This window comes from Palaemon carinicauda, chromosome 12 (assembly GCF_036898095.1).
Source record: "Palaemon carinicauda isolate YSFRI2023 chromosome 12, ASM3689809v2, whole genome shotgun sequence".
Taxonomy (NCBI): domain Eukaryota; kingdom Metazoa; phylum Arthropoda; class Malacostraca; order Decapoda; family Palaemonidae; genus Palaemon; species Palaemon carinicauda.
This window is the reverse complement of record NC_090736.1, coordinates 146,235,185-146,245,191: the sequence shown is the minus strand read 5'-3', so window position 1 is coordinate 146,245,191 and position 10,007 is coordinate 146,235,185.

The window sequence follows — 10,007 nt, the reverse complement described above, 5'->3', positions numbered from 1 at the left end:
AATTCCATCCCCTGAATGTAGATCTCGAGTTGGTGAATCCCTTAATAGAGATTTAGCTAAAATTAGTGCATGGTGCAAATAATGGGGTATGAAGTTGAATCCTAACAAAACTCAAAGTATGATTGTAAGTAGGTCAAGGACGGTGGCTCCTCAACATCCGGATCTCAGTATTGATAATCTTTCTTTAAATTTGTATGACTTTTAAAATTTTAGGTGTGATTCTCGACAGCAAATTTACTTTTGAGAAACACAAGGTCTGCCTTCTTCAATTGCACAAAAAATAGGCTTATTGTGAAAGTCTTACAAGATTTTCGGTGATCAATTTATTCTGAAGAAGTGTTTTAATTCTTTCATTCTACCTTGTTTTGAGTTTTGTTCTCCTGTCTGGTGTTCAGCTGCTGATTCTCATCTGAATTTGTTGGACAGAAACTTACGGTCTATTAAATTTCTTATTCCTGATCTAGATATTAATCTTTGGCACTGTCGTTCAATTAGTTCATTATGCATGTTGCATAAGATTTTTCATAATTGTACCATCCTTTACATTCAGATCTCCCTGGACAATTCTATCCTGTTCGTAATACTAGGCAGGCAGTTAATTCTAATAGCCAGGCCTTCTCCATCATGAGGCTCAATACTACATAGTATTTCTAGAAGTTTTATTCCAGCCGTTACCAATTTTTGGAATGATCTTCCTAATCGGGTAGTTGAATCAGTAGAACTTCAAAAGTTCAAAGTTGGAGCAAATGTTTTTATGTTGACCAGGCTGACATGAGTCTTTTTATTGTTTATATATGACATATCTGTTTTTGACGTTGTTAATAGTTTATATAGGACATATCTGTTTTGACGCTGTTACTATTTTTAGAATGGTATACAGTATTGCTAATTTATTCTCATCATTTATTTATTTCCTTATTTCCTTTCCTCACTGGGCTATTTTTCCCTGTTGGAGCCCTTGGGCTTATAGCATCTTGCTTTTCCAACTAGGGTTGTAGCTTGGCTAGTAATAATAATAATAATAATACTCGGAAACTTTGGTTTCTCAAATGAAGCACTCATCTGAGCTCCTTATTACTGGTTTTAATAAGAAAATAATTTTGAAACGGGATGCCGTTCCTAGGGCAAGGGGAATGGCGATGTATATTAGGACTGAGTACCCTGCTTCTCATAAGTCCTGCTTTGAATGTGGGTGTCATGAGATTCGGGTGATAAAAGTCTGTGGGTGGCATAACAACTTCTATTTGTGTTCAATCTACTAGAATTCAGACATGGATGATTCTATCTTTAATTGTCTTTTTACCATTATGGCTGACATACAAGATGATAAAAAGGCCTCTTTTATTTTCTTTGGTGATTTCAATGATCACCATAGGGAGTGGTTAAATTATGTTTCTCCTAATGATTGCCGTGGTCTAAGAGCTTTGGACTTTGCCTCTGAATCTGGCTTTGAGCAAATCATATGTGAAACTACTCACTGGTCTGGTAACTGCTTGGACCTAGTACACACTGACTTCCACTCCACTGACATTATAACAAGTAAGGTTTTTTCTCCAGTTGGGAATTCTGATCATGCCTTAATTTCATTAGTAGTGAAAACTGAGCAGCCTGTCCCTGATGTGTCATATCCGTGTAAGATTTATATAAAATCTCAAGCAGATGGAAATGGCATTTTTAGTGATCTTTTGAACTTAAATTGGTCACAATTGTATGATAATGATGATCCTTTTGTTCCTTAGAATGAGAATCAAGTCAGCATAACTGATAGGCATATCCCTTTTCGTATTGTGAAGTACCGAGTGAAAGACAAACCCTGGTTCAGTGATGATTGTAGATTTGATTATTTGGTGAAGCAGGAGGCCTATCATCTTTAGAAAGGTAACGGATCAGATTAGACTTGGAATAACTATATTCAGCTAAGAGCTTTTGCTTGGAGAGTTTATGCTTCAACTGAAAAGGATTAAAATTTAACCATAAAAGAAACCCTTTCTGGTATAACCCAGAAATATAAATGGTGGGCTACCCTTAAATCTGCATTTTCTAGGGGTAGATGTAACAGTTCCTCCTTTACTCCTCGACCAGAATTTACACTGATGGAGTCTAAAGACTTGCAGTATTCATTTTAATGAAGTGTAACACCCAATTCACTTTGTACGATATCCAGTCCAATGTATCTGAATGTGGTATTACTTTGCTCCCTAACCTGAAAGTCATTTCTTATTTTGGCAATGACTACATTTCCAAATCGCTTTGTTCCTCCCCACAGGAAATCATCTACATGCATTAAAAACATTCCACATAATTCTCCTTCATCACACCAATAGAATGCTGCAGGGTGAGTTTTCACTTGCTTGCATCTCATATTCAGCAGGAAAGTCTTTACCGTGAGCTATCTCTTTCTAGCTACATCATTAAGGCCATAGATATTTTTCCAACTTCCATAGTACATTCTTATCGCACCCTTTTTCAACAGGGAACAAGATATACCTCACACTCAAAGCTTTCACTCTGTAGAAATGCAGCCTTAGTGTCAATTGAACTCACTGCCCACTTATTTGAAGACACAATTGCAAGAAAAGACCTTAATACTTTTTTGCTGACAATGGGAGAATCTGACTGAATTTCTTTGTTTTCCTCAAAACCTCTGGCAACTAGCTCTGCTTTAGTTTTCTTTTTTCCTTCACCTTTTTTCTTTTGTTACCACCCACCTAACTGATAGTGCTTTCTGACCCATGTTAGGAACTATCTCGTATACCCCAAAGCTCTTCCAGCTTTTCAGTTCTTCTTCTTTTGCTTTTTCAAGTTTGTGACTTTGTGTATTTTCACAAGCCATTAGTACTTTGCTGGGCTCCTGCACTTCATCCTCTTCCATTATGGGTACCCATTTCTCTACACCTCTGTTCTAGTCAAGGGCAGATATATGTCCATCTTTGTATTCAATATTCCTCCAGCTGCTGCATTTTCCCATAGACTTTCCAGCTTGACTGTCTGCCATTCATCTAACTTTTGGCACACTTGTGACTGTTGCACTTTCCTTGGGTGTGTCCTCAACAATGGATGTGACCTCTTTTTCCTTTGCTTGACCACTACTTTCATCTTCTAGGAGTTTTCACTGGATTTACAACTGCTTCTGTCTTTTTTTTTATTACTTTTTGCTCTTTGCTTCTTTTTCACTCTGGCGCTGTGACATGTCAAGTAATGCATTCCTTCCTTCATCAATGTCCCTGTCATAGCAGTGTGGTATCACCTGAATATGACTTTCTTGTGCTCTTACGATTAGAGTCATATTTCAAAATCACTGTTTTACCTTCTTGACCAATAACCCTTGCAGGTCCTTTCCTTTCCATTTGCTCTTCTCTCTTGAAGTAGACTTGATCACCACTTCTAAGGATTTTACCCGTGGTTCTTACTTTATGTTACGGTGCTCTCCGTATCTTCTCAGATGTTTCACAGGCAATAAAAGCTTTCCTTGCAGAGTGGCTGTCATCAAGATGTTTAGCAACTATTTCACTTGATGTAGTACCTTCCAGTGCAGGGAGTTTATCACTCAGGGAACATGACAACTTAAGGTTACGTCTGTCCGTACACAAGTTTATATGGGCTGAAACCCCTTATCATCTGAAGATAATTTTTAACATTAGTGCCCATGCTAAAGCCACTTTTAAGGACAAATCTGGTTGCTATGCCATTATTTTGCTCACAATTTCCTCTATAACTGCTGAAGTGAGAATATGCTGCCGTATGCATCACTTCGATGTTCATGTTTTCACATATTTCCAGGAATGTGTTGTTTGCAAACTCCCCACCATTATCACAAAAAAACTTCACAGGTACTCCCAAACCAGTTTCCAACCAAGTTTCTATGATTTTCTCAACCACCTCCTTAGAATCTTTATTTTTGTCACCCACGACTTTGAGAACCTTGTTGCCATGTCCACCATATTGTAGAAAATATATTTTTAAATATTTAACTTAGCCGGTGAATATATAATAGCTGCAACTCTGTTGCTCGACAGACACATACATAAAAAACTCGCGAGCGATCGCTATGCAGGTTGCGGGTGTGCCCACCAGCGCCAACTGTCGGCCAGATACCACTCTCGGATGTAAACAAAACCTTCAATTTCTTCTCTGTCGACGTGTCGACAAGACGTACTTTTACTCGCTGTTGAACCTGGAGTTTTTCCCATCATATTTGGTGAAGTACTTTAATTTGGTTTGAGCTTTCGCAGTACAGGTGTTTTTCTTCAAATAAATCCTTGAACTCGTTTTTGGATAGATTTAATTTTTGATGACAAAGAGAGTATGGACTTTCTTTGACTTTTAAATGGCCGACCCTTCCCTTAGACGGAAGTGTGTTTAGGCTTTTAGCAATTATCTTATCACGTTATAAATTAATTATAGATTTTCCTCTATATATATTTTATATCTCACCGCCTTTATTAGGCCTCTTCGATTAACTTTCCATTTAATAAACATAAAAATAAATTTTAATTCAGGGATGGCTCCAATGATCTGACAGCCACGTTCTCTGCAGGAACAAGTCCCTCAGGGATGGCTCCATGATTTGGCAGCCATGTTCACTGCAGGAGTACGTAAGAGGCAAGTGCGCTCAATGTGTTCATTGTCAAGACAAACTTCACGATGAAGTCTTCCAGGCTGTCTTGACAGCATTTATGGAAGGCGACTGGATGGTCTCTCTCGCCCTTCAGGAGGCATACTTCCACATTCCTATACACCCGGATTCCCAACCGTTTCTGAGGTTTGTTTACAGGAATGTGGGGTACCAGTTTCGAGTTATCGGGGATCTGAGCCTCCCTGTACTTGGACGACTGGCTTCTCAGAGCATCGTCCAGCCTTCACTGTCTGCAGGATCTACATTGGACGTTGAGTCTGGCCAGGGAGTTGGGACTTGTGGTCAACCTAAAAGTCCCAACTGATCCCATCCCAGATTATTCTATTTTTGGGGATGGAGATTCGCAGTCAAGCCCTGCTCGAAGTCCAACTAATGCTGAAAAGAAAACGTTTATTCAGTCAGGAGTTGGAACAGTCTCGTAGGGACTCTCTCATCCCTGGAGCAGTTTGTCTCACTAGGGAGACTACCCCTTCTGCCTCTCCGGTTCCATCTAGCCTCTCACTGGAACTAGGACAAGACATTAGAGACGGTATCATTCCCAGTCTCCGAACCAATAAAGGCATGCCTGAAATGGTGGGACAGCAATATCAGTCTGAGAGAGGGACTATCCCTAGCAGTCAAGAACCCAAACCACGTGTTGTCCTCAGATGCGTCGGGTTTGGGTTGGGTGCGACCCTGGACGGTCGGGAATGCGCTGGTCTGTGGACCTCAAGTCAGAAGAGCATGCACATCAACGGCAAGGAGCTATTAGCAGTCCACTTGGCCTTGATGATATTAGGAAGCGTCTTCGAAACTAAGTGGTAGAGGTCAACTCAGACAACACCACAACTTTGGCGTACATCTCCAAGCAAGGAGACACACACTCCTTCACGCTGCTCGAGATCGCAAGGGACCTTCTCTTATGGTCTAGAATTCGAGGCATCTCCCTGTTGACGAGATTCATCCAGGGGGACTTGAACGTCTTGGCAGACTGTCTCAGTCGGAGGGGTCAGGTGATACCCACGGAATGGACCCTCCATAAGGACGTGGGCAAGAGTCTTTGGGCTTCTTGGGGTCAACCAACCATAGACCTCTTTGCCTCCTCGTTGACCAAAAGGTTACCAATCTTTTGCTCTCCAGTCCTAGATACAGAAGCAATCTACATAGACGCGTTTCTACTGGATTGGTCTTTTATGGACTTATATGCATTCCCACCATTCAAGATAGTCAACAAGGTACTGCAGAAGTTCGCCTCTCACGGAGGGACAAGGTTGACGTTGGTTGCTACCCTCTGGCCCGCGAGAGAGTGGTTCACCGAGGTACTTCAATGGCTGGTAGACTTTCCAAGAAGTCTTCCTCTAAGGGTAGATCTGTTACATCAGCCCCACGTAAAGAATGTCCATCAAAGCCTCCCCGCTCTTCATCTGACTTCCTTCACACTATCGAAAGACTCTCAAGAGCTAGAGGTTTTTCGAAGGAGGCAGTCAGTGCGATTGCAAGAGCTAGGAGAGCTTCTACCATTAGAGTATACCAGTCGAAGTGGGAAGTCTTTCGAGACTGGTGCAAGTCAGCATCTGTGTCCTCGTCCAGTACCTCTGTAGCCCAAATCGCAGATTTTCTTTTACATCTGAGAAAGGTTCGCTCCCTTTCAGCTCCCACGATTAAGGGCTACAGGAGCATGTTGGCTTCGGTCTTTCGACATAGAGGCTTAGATCTTTCCAACAATAAAGATCTCCAAGATCTCCTTAAGTCTTTCGAGACCTCTAAGGAACGTCGTTTGGCAACTCCTGGATGGAACTTAGACGTGGTCCTAAGGTTCCTCATGTCAGACAGGTTTGAGCCATTACATTCAGCCTCCCTGAAGGATCTCACCCTCAAGACACTTTTCCTAGTGTGCTTGGCTTCGGCTAAAAGGGTCAGTGAACTTCATGCCTTCAGTAAGAACATCGGCTTTTCTACAGAAAAAAGCCACTTGTTCACTTCAACTTGGTTTCCTAGCCAAAAATGAACTGCCTTCTCGTCCTTGGCCTAAATCTTTTGATATTCCTTGCTTATCAGAGATCGTAGGCAACGAACTGGAAAGAGTATTATGTCCTGTTAAAGCTCTTAAGTTCGATTTAGCTCGTACTAAGTCATTACGAGGGAAATCTGAGGCATTATGGTGCTCAGTTAAGAAACCTTCATTGCCTATGTCAAAGAATTCTTTGTCATATTTTATCAGATTTTTTTAATACGAGAAGCTCATTCTCACTTGAATGAGAAAGACCGATGTTTGCTTAAGGTTAAGACGCACGAAGTTAGAGATATAGCAACCTCCGTGGCCTTCAAGCAAAATAAATCTCTGCAAAGTATTATGGACGCGACTTCTTGGAGAAACAAGTCAGTGTTCGCGTCATTTTACTTAAAAGATGTCCAGACTCTTTACGAGGACGGCTACACACTGGGTCCATTCGTTGCAGCGAGTGCAGTAGTGGGTGAGGGTTCTACCACTACACTTCCCTAATTCCAATATCCTTTTAATCTGTCTCTTGAAATGTTTTTAATATTGTTTTATGGGTTGTTCGGAAGGCTAAGAAGCCTTTCGCATCCTGATTGATTTGGCGGGTGGTCAAAGTCATTTCTTGAGAGCGCCCAGATTAGGGGTTTGATGAGGTCCTGTTGTATGGGTTGCAGCCCTTGATACTTCAGCTCCTGGGAGTCTGTCAGCATCCTAAGAGGATCGCTGGGCTCCGTGAGGAAGACAGACTTACAAGGCAGAGTAATCGTCTAAGTCAACTTCCTCACCAGGTACCTATTTATTTTGGTTTTGTTATATTGATAACTGCCAAAATGAAAAAACTCTTAGCTTATACGCTGTAAACATAATTAACTCTGGTCTCTACCCACCTCCTTGGGTGTGAATCAGCTATTATATATTCACCGGCTAAGTTAAATATTTAAAAATGATATTTTAATTATAAAATAAATTTTTGAATATACTTACCCGGTGAATATATAAATTAAATGACCCTCCCTTCCTCCCCAATAGAGACACAGTGGGATGAGAAGAAATTGAAGGTTTTGTTTACATCCGAGAGTGGTATCTGGCCGACAGTTGGCGCTGGTGGGCACACCCGCAACCTGCATAGCGATCGCTCGCGAGTTTTTTATGTATGTGTCTGTCGAGCAACAGAGTTGCAGCTATTATATATTCACCGGGTAAGTATATTCAAAAATTTATTTTATAATTAAAATATCATATCTCCTTTCTTATACTCCTTCAAGTCTATTGCCACAACTTTCTTGAGTTCCTTTGCCATATTCACACTAACAATGGGTCGTGGTGGTGTTTTCTTATATTTCATGCATGTCTCACAGCTGTTTGAGACGTCTTCAACATGAATGTAATACTCCTTGTCCTCAATACCTGCATCTTTCAACAGCTGAATCAGTCTTACATGTAGGATGACCAAATTGTTGATGCAGTTTATCCATCTTGTATTTCTTTCCTTTGCTGTCATTGCCTAAGGTTTGTAATCTTTCTACTGTTTTCTTCCGAGCTTCTTTATCATCCCTTAGTGGCAAGCAACAGAGTCCTGAGGAAGTACACCTTAGTTTCACCTTTTTCCATGTATTAAATGATTATCATTTTCCAAGTCCAATCTCATTTGTGTTCTCTTCATTGATGTTTTCACTGAATAAAAGGGGACTAGAGTACTGTAATTCATCACATCAGCTGTTACACTTGCTATGCCAACTGTTATATTCACTGGAAGTTTAACCTTTTTCAATGATTTATATACATCACCATCACCAAATCTAAATGTTTCACTTTCTTCGTCTTTTCTCAGTTTTTCCTCTTCTGGCAATGTCTGTATATACATTTTCATCCAGTCAACACCACACATAAGAACTGCAGGCTGTGTCCAGAATAGCATGACTAACAGATTCTATAATAAACACAGACATCACTTCTTTCTCCACAACTGAAAGTTGGGTAGTGCCATAGCCTCTGTACCATGGGCTTCCACTGTCTTGGGTTAGAGTTCTTTTGCTTGAAGGTACACTCGGGCCCACTATGCTATCTTATTTTCTTTTCTTCATCTTGTTATTTTGAAATGGTGTGTTGGGCAGGCTTAATAGAAAGGCCATGGATGCCTGGTGGTTTATCAAGAGGTTGTCTTTTCCTTTTCTGATTCTTTTTCTAATTAAAACCATCCTTACTGTCCTCCCTTCAGTTGAAGTGGCTATCCTGGAGGGTATTTAGCCTTACATGGTGTATCGGCTCCTCCATGTTGACCAGTTTTTCCGATTTTTTACCATAGTCTATGGATTTCATCAATCACTGTTTATAATTCTGTACATATTGTTTTTTTATAATTCTTGTTAATCTAGTTTTCGAGTGTGGTGTGTCTTTTTTATTTCTATTAATTCTTATGCGGTCTGGAGACAGCGAAATCCGGGACCAGTACGTCCTAGATTTCCGTATTGATAATGTTTCTTTAAATTTGTATGACTTTTAAAATTTTAGGTGTGATTCTCGACAGCAAATTTACTTTTCAGAAACACATTAGGTCTCTGTCTTCTTCAATTGCACAAAAAATTGGTTTATTGAGAAAGTCTTACAAGATTTTTGGTGATCAATCTATTCTGAAGGAGTGTTTTAATTCTTTCATTCTACCTTGTTTTGAGTATTGTTCTCCTGTCTGGTGTTCAGCTACTGATTCTCATCTTAATTTGTTGGACAGAAACTTACGGTCTATTAAATTTCTTATTCTTAATCTAGATATTAATCTTTGGCACCGTCGTTCAATTAGTTCATTATGCATGTTGCATAAGATTTTTCATAACTCTTAACCATCCTTTACATTCAGATCTCCCTGGACAATTCTATCCTGTTCGTAATACTAGGCAGGCAGTTAATTCTAATAGCCAGGCCTTCTCCATCATGAGGCTCAATACCACACAGTATTCTAGAAGTTTTATTCCAGCTGTTACCAAGTTGTGGAATGATCTTTGTAATCGGGTAGTTGAATCAGTAGAACTTCAAAAGTTCAAAGTTGGAGCAAATGATTTTATGTTGACCAGGCTAACATGAGTCTTTTTATAGTTTATATATGACATATCTGTTTTTGACGTTGTTAATAGTTTATGTAGGACATATCTGTTTTGATGTTGTTACTGTTTTTAGAATTTATTGTTAATTTATTCTCATCATTTATTTACTTCCTTACTTCATTTCCTCACTGGGCTATTTTTTCACTATTGGAGCACTTGGGCTTATAGAATCTTGCTTTTCTAACTAGGGCTGTAGCTTGGCTAGTAATAATAATAATAATGATAATAATAACAGCTTATGATTCTGCCTCTTTAGGTGAATCTTCTCTAGCACTTAACATACACTTTCTTTGCA